General features: G+C 42.4%; 1 long non-coding RNA gene across 1 annotated transcript in view; it reads right to left on the bottom strand.

Annotated features, from left to right (window-relative positions):
- Nucleotides 1-18,009, bottom strand: part of LOC309666497 — a 57,721-nt gene extending 39,712 nt beyond the window's left edge. Inside the window, exon 1 of the long non-coding RNA XR_014267125.1 lies at nucleotides 17,851-18,009. This is a non-coding gene — a long non-coding RNA (uncharacterized lncRNA). The remainder of the gene's footprint in view (nucleotides 1-17,850) is intronic.
- Between the last annotated feature and the right edge of the window lie 381 nt (nucleotides 18,010-18,390).

The following is an 18,390-nucleotide window of genomic DNA, read 5'->3' as shown; positions in this document are numbered from 1 at the left end:
GGTGATTAAAACCGTGTTCTTTCACTTCAGCAAGACCTAGATTTGAGACTAGGCTCTGCCACTTACTTCCTATGTGTTTGGATAAGTTTCTTATTGGCTCACAAATACAAAATTAAAATTTTTGCACGTATTAAATGAGATAGCATACCTCAGGCACTCAGGGCATAATAAGTGTTCGATATATTAGTGAGCAATTCTTAGTCTTTTTGTTATTAGAATATTTATACCTAAAGGTTGGTTTACCCACATCTTATTTAAATGCAGCTTTTTCAAGACTTCCCTGGTGGTCCAGTGGGTAGGAATCCGTGCTCCCAATGCAGGGGGCCGGGGTTCAATCCCTGGTCGGGGAACGAGATCCCGCACGCATGCCGCAACTAAGAGTTCGCATGCCGCAACTAAGAAGTCCACAGGCTGCAACTAAAAAAAAAAAAGATCCCCATGCCTCAACAAAAGATCCCACATGCTGCAATGAAGATCCCGCATGCCACAACTAAGACCCAGCACAGCCTAAATAAATAAATATTAAAAAAAAAATAAATGCAGCTTTTTCTGTTTCATTTAAGTGTGAGATCTGCCTTTATTGCTGTGACTTATCTCCTTAACCATTCTGCTCATTGCCCCTCCTGCCCGGTGGTTTTGGTCCTCTGGCTCTGGGAGTCCCCCAAGTGCCAAAGTCCTCCTCTGACCCACCCATCACAGAATGGAGTAGAACATGGCTACTCCCAGATCGTACTGGCTGTAGACTGAGAGTGTGAAGTCAGATGGGGTTTCTCTCTAAAATAATGCTTCTCACTGGGAGGCCCATGGACCTCCCTATCAGAATCACCTAGGAATGTTTATTCATTGCAATTCCTAGGGTCTCGTGCCACGGCTTTCGAAGTAGAATCTTTTGTGGGCTTCCGGGGTAGAACTCTGCATTTGTATTAATAATAAGCGCCCAGGCTATTCTGATGCTAAATAAATAAAATTCTAGAACTGCTCCAGTGCAGTCTTCAAGCTTGCCCAATTCTAGAGTGGCCTGGGGATACTTAATAGAAGTAGAGCTTCGTAAGCCCCACCCCAGAGTTTCCAATAGAGGAGCCTGAGGATGTATATATCTTTTTAATATTTATTTATTTATTTATTTATTTGGCTGCATCAGGTCTTAGTTGTGGCACTAGGGATCTTCGTTGTGGCGTGCGGGATCTTTCGTTGCGGCGCACAGGCTTCTCTCTAGTTGTGGCATGTGGGCTCTAGGGCACATGGGCTCTAGGGCGCATGGGCTTAGTTGCCCCATGGCACGTGGGATCTTAGTTCCCAGACCAGGGAGCGAACCTGTGACCTCTGCATTGGAAGGCGGATTCTTTACCACTGGACCACCAGGCAAGTCCCAGGATGTGTATTTTTAATAAGTATCCCCAGATGACTGTCAGGCTGGCAAGTATAGGAACGCTGCTGTAGAATGACTGGCCAGTGACGTGATTGCTGGTGGTGGTGGTGGCGACAGTCATGGGGTGGGGTAGTGATTAGGGAGGTTTGAGTGATCCAGAGAGTGACTTGGGTCAAGGGCCCATCTTTGGCTCTCTAACATCCCCTTCAGGTATGAGAGTCTATGTCCAACCATTCCCATGATGTTTGAGAAAGAAAAGCCAAGCCAGTCTGGAGAGAGTGAATAGTGCAAAAGTGAACAGTGAAGCTCTTGGGCAGACACCAGTAATGCCAGATAAGCTGCCATGGGACCCTCGGTAAAGGAAAGAGCAGCTGCTTATCGTAACAGCCATTCCTGGTTTTCTCTAGTAGCCTGGCTGAAGTTCCTACCAATATCTTTCCCACAAATTGCCTCTGTTCTGTAAGGCTGTCCGGGTAGGTTTGTAACCCAAGTGCTTAATCAAAACAATGCCCTGCCACTAGGTGCTGGCCATTTAGTGACCCGTGACTAAGCTGCACCTCCCTACGCTCCTCTGGGCCTCTGTGCCAGACTCTGCAGTCAGATTAATTCTCTCAGAGCCTACTCTGCCTTCTTAAGGGGCTCATGCTGGGTCAGAGCTTCTCCTCAGCAACCCCAGTCTAGTGATGACAAACTGACATGCTTTGTGCACAAGTCTTATCTGTGGCAAGTAAAACAGTAATGCTTCAATCTCATATTTTATTGACAGACATGGCTACTAGGTTGAAAAATCTAGTTGTTGTAAAGATGTTCTCTTGGGCTACTCATCCCCTCTCCATGGTGGTCTCCTTCCTCCCAGCAAAGCTGGACAATACTTCTCTCAGTCTGCTGCCTACCCAGCGATGGGAAGGCAACCTACAATCAGAGCAGGTTCTGCCCTCTCTCTGTCTTCATGGCCACATGGGTTCTGTACTTTTGCCCCCAACAACTTTGGGTGTGGGCCCACCCTTTCGTGACAATACTGCTTTTTCCTTTCTCTTCTTGGAGTATCAGCTGTGACCTCAGAGGGTGGTAGGGCTTTGCAACGAGGACGACTCTGATACCACTGTCATCCAGTTTGTTTCATGACATTCCAGCCGGCAAACATTTAATGATGAGGGCTTCTTCCTGGCGAGATATTGTAGTAGGCTCAGAGGGGCATCCAAGATAAATAGGATAAAGTACAAGCCAGAAAGGAATTCAGATGAGGAGAGCAGTGACATTCCAGTGGGTGACACATGCAAGGGTCAACCATGCTATGAAAATATTAGAGTCAGGATATTAAGGAGAGAAATAATGTGGAAATTTTTTTCATTGTGATGTATGTATTTATATCTTTATCTACAGAAATCTGAAATGTCAGGAAAAAGCAATGATAATGTGCATTGTATTAAGTGCTGTGTTGTCGGCTCATCTAAGCCAATTTGGTCATTCACAACTGTTGGGTTCTTTTGGCAAATAATGGTGGCCTCCAATACTAAAGGTAGAGGAAGTGTCTAGGTCTCATTCCCAAGAAACTTGCTACCAAGTGGTCCATTACAAAAAAAGCAAATCCTGCAACGCACACACAGACGTTTATCAGCACACAAACACAAGGAGTCATACAATATGCTCTTATTGGCTCCCTGCCTTGGTCCTTCTGCTAGGCCCCCTGAATGACAATTTCACTAGTGACAGATACAGAAATATTATCTTGGGGGGATCAGCTAGCCATCGAGTCAGAATCAGACAGTAAATCCTCTGGTTAGAGATGGGACACAGGACCAAATGGGACTTCTAGGCTGGGGCATCACACTGAGAGGTATTAGGACGCTGAGTGGGACAGATTCATGCACAGGTGGAGATGTCTGTACCTTGCTAGTCACAATTGGACACTACTCAAATTGTCTTTGAAAATTATTTCTAACTCCACTAAATGCTACTGAATAACCCCTTCACTGCTGATGGAGATAGAGATCATTGAAGCACTCAAAGTACTCTGGAGTGTGGACTCCTCAGTGTGACTATTAAAATACTAACTAAGCACGTCTGGACAGTTTATTCCAGGTTAGGATGTTAATCACATACCCCTAGCATGTAGAGTAAAACCAACACACACACACACACACACACACACACACACACATTTATATCACAATACTTACCCACCCTCAGAGTCACTCGCCAGTGGCTTACTCACTCTTGCTTCTGCTTCCTTTTTCTCTGGCTCCAGTCCATAAAATCTTCCAAATCAGAATGAACTTTGTGCTGTAAAACATTCCTGTCCTAGGCTTTTGATCTTTTAAAATATTCTCCTTTAAACAATGAACTGCCAACTTGAATCTACTTGGGGAAACTCAAAAAGCTAATATTAACTGATTTCCTGCTCTTTGAATTTTTCATTTAGCAACCTTACTCTGAAGGGTAGTGAGTAGAGACTGCCCATCTGATCTAAATGGAAGAAAAGACAGGGGTATTGGCAGAAATAGAGACGCAGATGTAGAGAACAAACGTATGGACACCAAGGGGGGAAAGTGGCGGGGGTGGTGGGATGAATTGGGATTGACATATATACACTAATATATATAAAATAGATAACTAATAAGAACCTGCTGTATAAAAAATAAATAAAATTCTAAAATTCAAAAAAAAAAAAAAAGAAAATACTAGAGAAAGAAGTATAGGGTTTTTTTCTTAAATACTTTCTCTCTATATTGGCAATTTCGGTAGAGTGGGCTCAGTAAAGGTTTTGACTGAGTGGACCCATAGGATGTCCTGAGCACACAAGAGAGGGGCACTGAAGGCTAACTGGGTGGTTCCAGGAAGGCCTTGTGGGGGAAGAAATTAGCGAAGTGGTTAAGTGAGTTCAAGAGGCAGAGAAAGTAGCACAACAAAGAGCTATGGCCATAACGGAGAATATGTCATATTTGGGGATCTGTAGCAATTTAGTGTGGCTGGCATAAAATTTATGGTAGGATGGGAGCCTGGTAAAATATGGGATTGAACTGGTAAACTGGGCTCAGATAATGAGAAGCAATGGAAAGACACAGGAGGATTTTTTGTAAAGGAGAGTGACATTATCAAATTTACACTGTACAGAGGTCAATCTACCATTGGTGAGAATTGACTAAAAGGCAGGTAAACCAGTTAAAATGAGCTTTCAGGAACCAAGAAAGAGATTTTGAGGCTCTGATTTGAGATAATGGCAAGAGAGGATGAAGAGAAAGAAGACAATGGAGACATAATTAAGAGATAGAATAGATGGGATTTAGCAATGGATTGGACATGTGTGAATAAGGAAGATGTAAGAATAATTCCCATGTTTTTAGTGAATGATGGTGTCATTCTCCACAACAAAGAGTGTAAGGGAAAGAGCTGATGGGGTGGGGGTGAGGTGGGTGGATGAAGAAAACACATCAGTGTCTGCGAGATATCCAAACAGAGTTGCCCCAGTAGGGTCAGGAGCTCAGGCAAGAACTCCGGGCTAAGGTGGGACCTGGGATTCTGTTCCACAGAGGAGGTGGCTGAAGTCCAGGGAGTGAATGAAGATCAGCAAGAGAGAATATACACACTGTAAAGAGAAGAGGAATAATTCCAGATTCTTAGATCACCAACATTTAACAGTCGATCCCTTTCATGTTTTCTCTTCTGTTTTCAAGCTGGTTTGCATCAGGATGGTAATTCTCTGATTTCAAGATTTTAATGTCAACTGCAAAGAATTCTGTGTTTCTGTTTATAATTGTTTAAAGTTCTGATTTTGAGCGCAGCGTCTTCTACAACTATTTTCAACCACTTTGGAGATCTGTTTGGAACATAGTTTTTCTCTGTTAAAACTATTGTGTGTGGAATGTCACAGCCCCCTGATAACTGGCACTTGGGATCTCCTACACTGGTCTGCCCTGTGGTAGTGGAGGGGGCAGGAGGGTTTTCATGGCTCCCATACCTAAAGGTAAGAAAAAAGTCTAGATTTTGTGCTGCTAAAAAGACCTCCATCTTTTCTCAAAAGTCCTCAACTCTTATACTTTCTGTGTTACAGGATGAAGGGTTCCAGGTCTGTAACAGAACATTTATTAAAGTTTTGACATCACAAAACCCCACTGATAATATTTTTATGCAGAGGCATATAAGATGTTTCTGTAAAAACTATTTTCTTAGGACAACAACAAAATCCCCAAAGTTATATAAGGTAAAAACAAAGTGATTTGATCCTGAAAGGTAAGGAAATAAAATTGCTTCAGTAATTATCAGTATCATGATAAAATGGTTATCATAAGACTTGAAAGTATTTTTCCATTTATCACAGCACATCTACAAGTTATTCACGGAACACCCGTGTTCCCTGGCATGCAGTATGAGAAACACTGTCCTGGTGGTTTGATTGTGATGGTACACAATACTATGCTCACCGAATGGGACCCCATTATCTTTAAGTTTAAAAGGCAATTTCAGAAAAGAAGAAGGATGGCTCCAGAAAGCTGCTTAGTTCTGTCCTTCAGTCTCTACTGCCCTTGTCTTTAGCGCTGTTGGGGAAAGCAGGGCTCTGGAAGTCTATAGACAGACCCTACAAAGACTCTGCAAAATAGAAGGCAGCTGGGCAATGCTCTGGCAGCAGCTGCAGCGGTGAGAGGGTGTAGGAGCAGTCATTAGACAGGCCACCCGGAGGGTAGAGCAGCCAAGCCACTGACTGCAACCAGCTTAGTTAGCAGCAGGTGCCCCCGCCACATCACAGATGTGAGAGGCAGAGAAGGCTGGTGCACTGTCCTGGCCCGGCCTCATCTCCTGCTGTGCTCACGCACACCGGCGGCAGCAGTCATGCTGCAGAGCTGTGTCACTCTCCCTCTCTGAGAACACATGAATGTATATGATATACTGATGAAGGATATTTTTTTTTAAATCATGCTGTCCTACAAATATAAAATGAACACGTGTCAAATATTGTGTTTAATTCAGTAAATGAATGAACCAATAAGACGTTACGACTGTTTTAAAGAATTCCAAGAACCACATAGAAATAGGGCATAAGGACTTCAGAAATGAATTTACTAATAGATGCAAGATGTGCCCACCCACAGGGCAATAATCAATTAATTTGCATTTCTATGGATATGAATAATTTGTATTGTTATCTGTTTTTTACAATTTACAGGGTTATAAAATAGCTCAAAGACAAGGAAAGACGGAGAGAATCCAGATGGGTGAGCTGCTTAGACTAGTTTCTAGTTCATAGTAAGTTCAATGCAAGTTTTAGCTATCATTTATTATTACAATAATAGTGTATTTAGAATCAGACAGGCTTGGTTTTGAATCTCATCTCAGCCACTGACTAATTGGGTGACCTTGGGCAAGGAAATTTATCTTCCTCAGCCCAGTTTTCTTATCAGTATGCCATTATTTTGGGACTAATGAGGAATAACTAGAATAATGTTTGTAAAATACTCCATATAGGGATTAGCACAGAGTAAACATTCAATAGTGGTCATATTATTTTTATTATTAAAATTGGCAATTTTAACAGTGCTGAAACTTCTGTTTATATAACCAGCCATTGCTGTTTTCATTACTGGTGTAATCAGCTAAAATTCCTTTTGGATATAGTTAAAGTTGTAAATCATAGATAGATAAATAAACCAACCTCAAATATTGAGTCTGGCAAAATGGTACTCATCATTTCTGTACTTATTTCCAAAGCTAATTATTGAGTAGGTCTATGTTTTTGCTTTTCTTCTCTTTTTCTCTTTTCTAGAAATTAGGCACCCTTGTCCTTAGACATGGAATGGAGGTTGTCAATGCTCCTTACAAACAAAGCATACAGCACAGAAACTTTTATTAAGGACCATTTATGAAACAGATCACTCAACATCATGAGTCATTTATTGTTATTTCAAGAAACTCATTGACTCAGAAAATCATAAGACCGACAGGAAGCTTCAAGATTACCAATCCTTCCATCTCTTTGTTTTAGAGATAGGAAGCTATTATTCAGAGAGGTTAAGTATATTGTCCAATGCCACACAGCTAGCCATCAGCAGAGTTGGGACCAGAAGCCAAATCTTTTGATTCCTAGGTTAATTTCCTCTGAATTTGCCTAATTAGAGCTTCATCTAGTTGGCAATAGCTAAAAACAGAAGTACTAACTTTCCTCTGCATATACTGAATTGAGAAATCAAGACCCACAGAAATGTCATGCCAGCTTCCCTACAGCACTCAGGACAGATTGGAGATGCCAGAAAAGAAGGTTCCACTTGACTAGAGCTCAGCAACCATTGTCCAGGGTGGAGTGAGCGACCCACTTGTCTGCGGCGCCTCGTGATTTATTAACTGCTACTGGTGCCCATGAAATATTCATCCACTCCTCCACTGCATCAATAAACCATTGCTCCCCCATCTGTCTAGGTGTGCAGCTTGGGGAAGAAAAGCTTCACCCAAAATGGAAAAAGAGGCCTCTTTTCGTGTTTAGCTCAGAGACAGAACACCAATGCACTTCTTAGTTTTCAAAAGCACAGTCAGGGCTGTCTTCCTGGACTCCTAGACAAGGAGAAACCCCAGCCCCTAGGTAAGGAAAGGCCAAAAGAGCGAGAGGGAAGGGTGAAAGCCTTCATGAGGTTGGCTTGTCGGTTGTCACGCTCTCAGTTTCAGCCTGAGTTTATTTTTGCCCGAAAGCAACAGAGCAGGGCACAGGGAACCACGGCTTGCCTATCGAGGGTGCTTCCCTGACCTGGAATCGGGTTCAGTGTGAAGCCTTGAATACAGCCTCCCCTCTATGATCAGAAGCAACTGCTCACCGGCAGCAGAAAGAGTGAACTCTCTGCCCCACTTCCCCGCTCTCACTTCTTTGGCGGCTTCTTCATGGACTTTTTTCTGCTACCCATTGTGATGGTTCCTCTTGAGCTCTCTTCTCTTCTTACTCATGTATATTCCCCACAGGTGTTTGTATCCACAATCATGCACTCTCCCTCCATAGATATCATTCGCATATCTCTAGTCCAGATCTCTCTTCAGTTTCAGATCTATATGTCCAACTCTACCATCTATCTCTACCAGATAACCCCTTGCTCCTCAAACTCCATAGGTCCCAAACTGAACTTATCATTACCCTCCAATGTCCCCCTCACCTCCTCCACTCTCTAAGCCTGCTCTACCTCTAAATCTTATCTTTGAGAAACGAATCTCCATCATGTTACCTATACCTGGAGAGCTGGGGGTCTGATCCTGATTCTCCCCTCTTTTTACCTCCATGTTTCAGTAATTACTGCTAATTTTTAATGTAAAACTTAGTGGCTTAATGACGCCTCACTCACAGGGCTGGCAAGATGGTGCTGGTCGTCAGCAGGGAATTCATCCAGGGAACCTCAATTCCTCTCCATTTGGGTCTCTTCCTGAGGCTCCTTGGGCTTCCTCACAGCATGGTGGCTGGGCTCCAAGAGACAAGAAGTGGAATATACAGGTCTCTTAAGGCCTGGGCCTGTGAACTGGCAAAGTGCCACTTCTGCTGTATTGTATCGGTCAAACAGTCAGAGCCCACCTAGATTCAAACATAAACCCCACCTCTTGAGAGGGAGTATCAAAGAATTCAGGGCTATCTTCAATCTATTACACTCTATTCCAATCCAACTCTTGCAGTCCTCTCCCTGCTTCTGTGCATTTTTACATGCTGTCCCTTTGGTCTTGAATGCTTTTCTCACCTTGTCCTATTTCCTGCTCTTTCTTCAAGATTCTGCTCAAGAGTTATAATATCTCCCCAAATCTTACTTAACCCTACTTCTTCCAGGGTGTAACATAACACACTATGTTAGCATTTGTTATTCTGTATTATAATTGTTTGTGTGTCTTTCCCATAAGACTGTGAGTGCTCTGAAGGCAGGGACTGTCTTATTCTTTTTTGTGTCTCCAGAACCAATCATGGAGCTGGGCAGAGTAAAGGACCTCAGCAAACATTTGTTGAATGGGTAAATGTTTCCTTATTTTAACTTCTCAATGGTCCTGTAAGGTGGCAGACATTGAGTATTATTCCTGTGTTACTGCCTGACTTCCTTATCTTAGATAAAAGAAAGAAACAAACATGACAAAGAATAATGACATAACCCCAGGTCACACAGCCTTGTAAGATAATTCAGTATAGTCAATAGGAGTTCAGTTCCCCAAAGTAAGTTGAAATCATAGACCCAGAGACAGAGTCGGGAAGGCGAAGAAAGAGCCCCACCATGAATGGACTCAATTGTCTAGCAGAAAATACCCCTGAGGTTTCCCACTCTATTCTATGTTTACTAGGGGATGCAAAAGACCTCTGTCCTCTGCCAAGAAACTGAAAATGCCAAAAGAGATGGAAGATAATCTCAGAATCTGTTAAAAAAAAAAAAGAGAGAGAGAGAGTGGACACCGTGCAGTGCTTTGTGCAAATAGGAAAGGTAGATTTAATGTAGATTCTCAAAATGACAGTGGGAGAGTGAGAGTTTGCTAGTAATTCTCAAGTGACTCTTCAGAGCAGAGAGAGACAGCTATTATCAGAAAGAGGGGCTGTGTCTAGAGGCCCAAGTGTCAGGGTCAACTGGATAATTCACTGGAGTTAAAACCTCAGCTAAGATAAAACATCCCTCAAGGACATCTGACTTTCTGTGCTCTGATTTCATGCTTAACACGTCCTTTCTGTTCACTAATTTGATTTCTTACTTATTTTTTTATTAGGAAAATATCCTCTTGATAGCAGATAGGGGTATTCCAGTCACTAGAAAGAAACCTTCTTTCTTGTAAATTCACACATTGGTATTGCAACTTTTAAGCTTTTAAGCCAGTTTCTTAGAAAAAATTCCCTGTATACAATGGATTTTTTTAATAGCACAAATAATTTATATATACTTTCTCATTATAAGAGATTCAAACAATTGAAATAAATATCCATGAAAGCCCCTTTCACCACGAGGCCCCCATCCCACTTCCAGTCTCAGAGACAATCATTGTTATGAGTCCAATATGCAGCCTTCAGTCCCTTTCCTATGCATTTATAGAGAGATATGTGCATATTTATGTGTCCCATTTGATTTTTATACAAAATAGATCATACTATACATTTCCCTGTTTCACATAACTCTATCCCATGGGCATCCTTCTACATTGGTCCACAAAGCTCTGTCTTCTTGTTTCTTATGGCCACACTTTTTTTGTAGGATGTATTAGTCAGAGTCCTCCAGAGAAACAGAACCAATAGGATGTATATATTAGAGAGAGAGAAAGAGAGAGAGAGATTTATGATAAGAAATCAGTTCACATGATCATGAAGGCTGGCAAGTCCCGAGATGTTCAGGGTGAGTCGCAGCTGGAGGCCCAGGAGAGTCGATGGCTTAGTTCCAGTCTGAAGGCCTACGGGCTCAAGATCCAGGAAAAGCTGACGTTTCAGTTTGAGTCCAGAGGAAGGAAAAAATCGATGTGCCAGGTAGAAGACCATCAGGCAAGAAGAGTTCTCTCTTACTAGGGGGAGGGTTAGGCTTTTTATTTTATTCAATCCTTCAACGGATTGGATGAGGTCCACCCACATCAGGAAGGGCGACCTGCTTTATTCGGTCTACCAATTCAGATATTAATTGTATCCAAAAACACCCTCACAGAGACACCTAGAATAATGTTTGACCAAATATCTGTGTAACTCGTGGCCCAGTCCAATTGACACATGTAATTAACCATTACGTGGAATTATGTAATTATTCTACTTTTGATGATATTTAGATTCTTTCTTTCCCTCTTTCTTTCTTTCTTTCTTTCTTTCTTTCTTTCTTTCTTTCTCTCTCTCTCTCTCTCTCTCTTTCTTTCTTTCTTTCTTTCTTTCTTTCTTTCTTTCTTTCTTTCTTTCTTCTTTCTTTCTATTAGAAACACTACTGAAATAAAAATCTTTGATCATACATTTTGGGGCATGTATGTGTGTGCAATTCTGTAGCGTATATTCCTAGAAGTGGAATTTCTGGAAGTGGTAGGAAGATTAATGACCTCCCCCCCCCCGCAAAAATGTCTATATCCTAATCCCTGGGACCTGTGAATATGTCAGGTTACATGGCAAAGGGAAACTAATGTTGCAGATGGAATTAAGATTCCTAATCAGCTGACTTTACAATAGGGAGATTATCCTGAGTTAGCCAAGTGGGCCTAATGCCAAGGGTCAAGGGTCCTTAAAAGCGGAAGAAGAGATCAAAAGACAGAATCAGAAAGATCGCAGTGTGAGTTGGACTAGCCCGAAGTTGCTGTCTTTGAAGGTGGAGGAAGAGGGTCAGGAGCCGAGGAATGTGGGTGTTCTCTGAAAGCTGGAAAGGACAAGGAGACAGATTCTCCCCTAGAGACCCCAGTGAGGGACGTAATCCCGCCAATACCTGGATTTTAGGTCCGTGAGACCCATGTCATTCTTCTGAACTACAGACCTGTAAGATAATAAATTTGTGTTGCTTTAAGCCATTAAATTGGTAGGAATTTGAAACAGCAGCCACAGAAAACTAACACACTGGGTCCTAGGAAATACATATTTAAAAATTTGATGAATAATGAAAATGGCTTTCACCGAAAATAACATCTTCAATTGACAATTCTATCAATTAGAATTGATAAGAGAAAGCCCATTTCCTAATACCTTCACCATCACTACATTTTATCAACCTTTTGTATTTTTAGTAATTTAATTGGGTGAAAAATTATTATTGCTTTGTTGTTGAAATTGAAGTTCTTTTTATGTGCTTACTTCCCTATTGACAGATGGAATATTTATCTTCCCTATTTTTAAACAAGTTTGATGATATTTTTTTCTTATTGACTCATAAGTGCTTTTTTTCAGGTATTATGACTTTTAATCCTTTGCGTGTCATCTATGTTCAAATGTTTTCTCCCAGTTCATCACATCTATATTAACTCCAAAAATGGTATCTTGTCCTGTAGACAAACATTTCCTTCATGACTATGGGTTTTGTGTCTTGTTTAGAAAGAAAAGATACTATCTTTACTAGAAAAACTGCAGATGCCTATCTGACCCAATTAATAAACAGCTTGAGGGACTTTCAGTAAGTCCAACACTCCTTTGAGCATTAATTTTCTTATTAAAGTAACAAACGTATTCATTCAAACATTATTTACTGTGAACCACTTTATGCCATGCCTAGATGCTAGAGAGACATAAGTGAATACAACATTCAAGGAATAGACAGTCTCATGGGAGGTATGGATGATTAAACGACCATAATAATAACAACAGAGAATAACATGTCCTGTGATAGAGATTGTGCAGAATTCCATGGGAATCTGTGGGAGGAGCCCCACGTCCAGACCAGGAGATTTTGTAGGGTGGGTCCAGGTAAGGTAGGAGAACAGGATGCTGGGCAGACAAAGGTGCAGGTACAGAGGCTTGGGAGCAAGAGTGAGGACCTACCAACAGGTCACAGAATAGGGGTGACAATAGTGGTGAGTTATGAGTCTGGATAGATAGGCAGAGACTGTTGCTGCCAATGTCATTCAGTTTAGCCTTTTTCCTAAGGACACTAGGAAACCTTTGAAGTTTGAAGCAGGGGAGTGAGATGTGGACCAGCATTTAATAGAGACCATTTTGGCTGTTCGGTGGAGACAGGGCTAAAAGAGAGTGTAATCAGAGGCAGGGAGGTCAGTGAGGAAGGAGGCCATCGTACTAACCTAGGAAGGAGATGGCAAGAGTGAAAATAAAGTAGTGGCAGAGGAGATGCACACACTGGACAGATTGAGAGATTTGTGTCCACCTTTTCCACCACTCATATTAGTTGTGGGTCAAGAATAACATGTCACATTTTTCCAAGTAGAAGTTCTTTGTAAACTAAAAAAGTCAACTTAATAATAGAACCGCAGGCAATAGAGATATTTCTGAACAGAGAAGACTTTCCAGGGAGAAGTAAAAGTCACTATTTTTAAAGTGCAAAGTCATTATACATTTGGACCGTGCGTACTTTTTCCTTTGTATTTTGATTGTCTTTATGTGACTATGTTGTATAACGCAAGCTCAGCCTGTCTGCCCTCCCCTCTTATTCTTTGTTGATTATCTTCCCATGGATGGGTCAGGAAAGAATAGGGCTTATTGCCCATCTTTCCTGAGATTTCTACCATTCTCAGCCCTGCTATTGGCAACCATTCACCTCACTGCCATTCACTACCTAGAAATCCTGGACCAGTGGATAAGAGTCGGCTTCCAAAGGGCCAGTGAAGGTGTGAACAGGAGAGAAAAAAATTTTTCTGATATTTTCCCATCCTTTTATTCTACATGACATCACTTCTCAAAGTGATATAGAGACTTTACACTTCACTTTGACATTAAACTAGTCAGAGGGAATTACAGTAGAAGAGCAAACCATTAAAACTATAAACTAATATTTTTACCTTGCTTTAAGGGACAAGAACTTCCCTCCTCTCCACCCTCATCCCCAGCTCTGCTTCTGTTTCCTCTTCCCAAGCAAGTGACCAGACAACATAGGGGGACAGGACACGCCCTCTGCCAGGAGCAAAGCTTTCCTTATCACACAGTATTATTCTCTCAGCTCTCTGTTTCATTCAGAAATGGAAAAAAATATTGAACAGCATTTCCCATGCCTACTGCTGGCTAATAACCTCAGCTGCTCATGTTTTATGAAATCCATCTCAGCCAATGTGGTACATTAAGCAGAACCCACTGGGTTAACACTTGCCCCCTTTCCTGCTCTCTCACATTGTTGGGCTTGTCCTGTGTGTCTGCCGGCAACAGTGATGGAAAAGGAATGCCATCTTGAAGCTGCCAATTGCCCTTTGGGGCTGACGTTTGGTGGGCCTTCCAAAGAAGGCTGGGTTTGTTGACACTGTGAGTTTGGTTATCACCCATTTTTCTAGGACAAAGGCCTGAGGCAGCTCCTAGTACCATTTGGCTGATACTAATTTCATCTATTTCTATTTCTCATGGTTGAAAACAGAAGCTGAGTCATTGGTGCTTTGGCATAAAGATGTCCAGTCTCACCCATGAGACATCTGGCCTTATTAAATGGCAACATGCAGAGGGTGGGGAGGGAGCCAACTGGAAATGCATTCAGAAACTGTAAAAATAATCATAATAAATTTACACATGCTGTCTTATTTGATTCTTAAGTGAGGTAGGTATTTTTATCCTTATTTTAAAGATGAGAAAACAGGCTCAAAGACTTCAGAAACTTGCCCAAAGTCATACATCTTGGTGGGAGGGGGTATATAGATTTTTGTGATTCTAGGCCTAAATGTTCCAATATCTTAGGCTGGATGCCATTATGTCCCTCTGCCGAGACCAAAGGATGCCATAATCCAGGAAAGTCAGTGACCAGGTCCAGGTGAGTATTGAGTTTGGTTTTGAAGATGTAGAGAAATGAGATCGTGCAAACAGGAAAGAGTGACATTTGTTTTGGGGATGGGGGTAAGAATTTATTAAATCCTGGGCACTAAATGCATCTGATTGGGAGGTGATATTGACACTAAAGATCCTACCGAGAGGGGAGCTCCTGCATTCATCATTGTTCTCAAGGAACTTTCAGGTTTCACCTGTGATCAGCTTAGCCTCAGGCTCCAAACATGGTCACAGACTCAAGTACAATGGTCTCCAGTACCATTAGGAATTGGGAGCTGAGGAAAGATAGGACTGAAATGGGCTGGATGACGGAAATGTGACCTTTTGTCTTAGAGCGTGAAAGAGTAGCCAGTGTCACAACCGGGAGCATCAGCTGGGCACCATGGGGCTATTTGCAGCTTGACAGCCTCTGCTGAATTATTGATGCCCCTCACTACCTCGGGCCCTCCCCCTTGTTAACAAATCGCACTCCATATGAAAATTTAAAGAGGCAAATGAGTGCAATCTCTTGTCCTATTATTACCCTCTTCTTTTGCCATCTGAGCTCTAAGTCAATCAGCCCGATAGGCATCTCTTGGGAGATGGAGCAGCTCATAGAGCCAAGCCCAGGACCAGAAAACTGAAGGCCATGAGTGAGACCCTGACCTGAGTCCTGAGTCAATTCATGGAGCCTGAGTGACTCTGAGCTGGGTGAACACTGACTCTCTGAGTTATTGAAACACAATAGGGAAAAAAAATCTGTTCCCTCCTTACTGGGATGGCAATGGCCCCTGCCCCATTAGCCACATCCCTAAAATTTCCCTAAAGCAAAGGACAAAAAATTTAAGTTAAGGTTCAAATTTGGATTTTGGATGTTTTGTTTGGCCTGCAGGGTAGTGTTATTTTTAAAAAATGGAAATAGTTGCCGACATTTTTTAAAGTAGGAGGTTTTACATAAATATCCAATTTTCTGACCTCTCTTGAGAATTTGGAGGACTTGGGCTTTCATTTGCTCATTGCAACACTTACTGGGGCTTATAGTAGCTGCTCCTTTAAGTGAAGGATTGGCTCTTTGCTTTTTCACAGTTCCTACCACTTGCTATGAGTGTTTGCACCTGTGACCCTTGGTCTCGAGCAAGATGGCGAACGAGTTTTCCTATGTGCTGCCTCAAGTCTGCTAGTAGGACCGCCTGGAGTGCCATAACGGATCTGATCGGTTATGGTAGATTGCACTGCGGTTGGCAATTATCCACCTCCCCTTCCTTATGAGGATTATACATCTCTGACCATTGCCTCGTGACTATGTGTGTGGATCATTCAAGCAGTGGTTTTAAGAGGCATCATGATTATCACCAGCTCTCTGGCTCTTTCCCTCTGCCGTGGGAATAGCACACCTCATGATCCTTCAGCCTGGATCCCGGAAGGTGCAGACCAGCAGCCAACTTCCAGCTTGGAGCTGAGCCACACACTGGAACAGAGCGGCAGCCAACCCTCGGTCTTCGGTAATGTGAGTGAACAATAAATGTCACTGTAAGCCACTGAGAATTGGGGATTATCTGTTACTGCAGTAGAACTGACCAATACAGCAAGACCAGGCTTCCTATGAAAGGGTACTGTGATGGAAAAACAATGTTTTCCTATTTTCTGAGGACAGAAAAATGATGGCATTAGGGAATTCTTAAATATTAATTTTAATTGTCTTTAATTTAAAAAATAATTTTAGAGGATTCTGGAAAATCACGGCAGTGGCATCGGAAGAACTGGGTTGAGTCCCTGAACCCACGTTTAATGACCATGTTATAAAAATTTTAATAGTTTTCCTTTTATTATAGACAATTACCTTTAAAAATCTTACATGTATTAAAGTTGTATTTGCAGTTAATATCATTTTGTGATAGTAAGAGGACATTACAAAATATTTGTTCTATAAAGGGTGCCTAGCATCTGATAGAGTTTTAACCACTGCCTTATTGTGAGGATCAAATGGCCTAAACTATCTGAAAATCCTTTATCAGTATTGAGTGATTACAAATTCTAGTTCTTACTACGTTTCTAGTGATGTGACATCTTTTTCTTATTTTATTAGGAGGCAGGTCAAGCAGTACCCTCCCCATTTGACAGATGTAAATACTGATGCAGCAAGCAGGGAAGGGACTTGAGCTAGTTAAGCGGAGCATTGAGGGAGAGCCAGTTTATCACCCAGTCTCCAGACCACCAGGAATCTGTCCTGTGCCTTACACAAAAAGGGGGCCAATGGAGGACTTTTGAACACTTACGCTAATACACAGATTTCTAGTCTAATGGTGTCAGTTATAATGAGATTTGGCCTGGGCTGGTTTCTTGGAAATAGTCAAAACCTAATTAATGTCAAGATCTACTTCCATATCTCCCTCCTACCTCCTTTGGCCTATAGTGTTGCTTCTAATTTATACTTTCAGTTTATAATGTAAATATTCACCAGCCCCTTTCAATCCTCGATTAACCTGGTCATCCTCTGAACCATCTAGTGGTAGGCATGGTAGTTATTTTTATTTAAGATAGTCAAGATTTAATTTGCACATGGATAATATTAGTTGGAAAATAACATACAAAGTTAAATACCAAGAGTTGGGATTTGTATAGTTTGGTATCATCCAGTAATTTTGGACTGTGTTTACTGTTACAACTCTAGGTCATCCTTTTGGACATCAAGGGCATTTTGACCCATTTGGGAGGCACCTCCGTGTTACGTCCCATGGGTGGTCAGAGCGCTCTGTAGGACAGGGACCTACCTAAGTACCTAGTGCTAGCGGACACATCCCCCTTTTAGGAGATGCTGCTTTGGGGCAGAAGCTGGGTCACTGGTTAGATTTCCTCTGCTGTCAGGATCCCAGGAGTCTACTGCTGCACATCGCCCTCTGGAATCCTCAGGGATTTGGGAATGCCATGTCAGTTGCTCAGGATTTGAGGGCAGCCGGGCTATGAGGACTGGTCCTTGCTTTGGAACCATGGTACATTTTTTTTAAATTATTTAATTAATTAATTATTTATTTATGGCTGTGTTGGGTCTTCGTTTCTGTGCGAGGGCTTTCTCTAGTTGCAACAAGGTGGGGGGGGGGCTCTCTTCATCGCGGTGCGCGGGCCTCTCACTATCGCGGCCTCTCTTGTTGCGGAGCACAAGCTCCAGACGCGCAGGCTCAGTAATTGTGGCTCACGGGCCCAGCCGCTCTGCGGCATGTGGGATCTTCCCAGACCAGGGCTCGAACCCGTGTCTCCTGCATTGGCAGGCAGACTCTCAACCACTGCACCACCAGGGAAGCCCCATGGTACATTTTTAATGATAACTTCCACTCCCTGTGTTCCTCCCTGACTTCAAACTACTTTATGGAAAGTAGGCTTATGATGTGGCCCCATTGGATAATAGACATCTTTCCCATTGACTTAAAATTGATTTGTTTTTTAAAAAAGAGTGTACTGGATCAGAAGGAAGCAGGTCAGCAACCACCAGGTCTTGGAGATGTTTCCCAGGGGTCAAGGAGAACAGGGAAGATCTGTTGCAGATGGAAGCAGTGAGGCTAGAGGTTCTCCTCTCACACAGAAGGGAGCAGAGACCTCCAGGCTGTCTGGAGTGATGCTCAAAGTCACCAAGCCCACTGATGGCCACGTCAAGATTGATACCAAAAGCTGCTGCTGATAGGGTCTATCCTCCGACCCCCAG

Source organism: Balaenoptera physalus (assembly GCF_965194825.1).
Source record: "Balaenoptera physalus genome assembly, chromosome: 1".
Taxonomy (NCBI): domain Eukaryota; kingdom Metazoa; phylum Chordata; class Mammalia; order Artiodactyla; family Balaenopteridae; genus Balaenoptera; species Balaenoptera physalus.
This window is presented reverse-complemented; position numbering and strand designations above follow the sequence as displayed.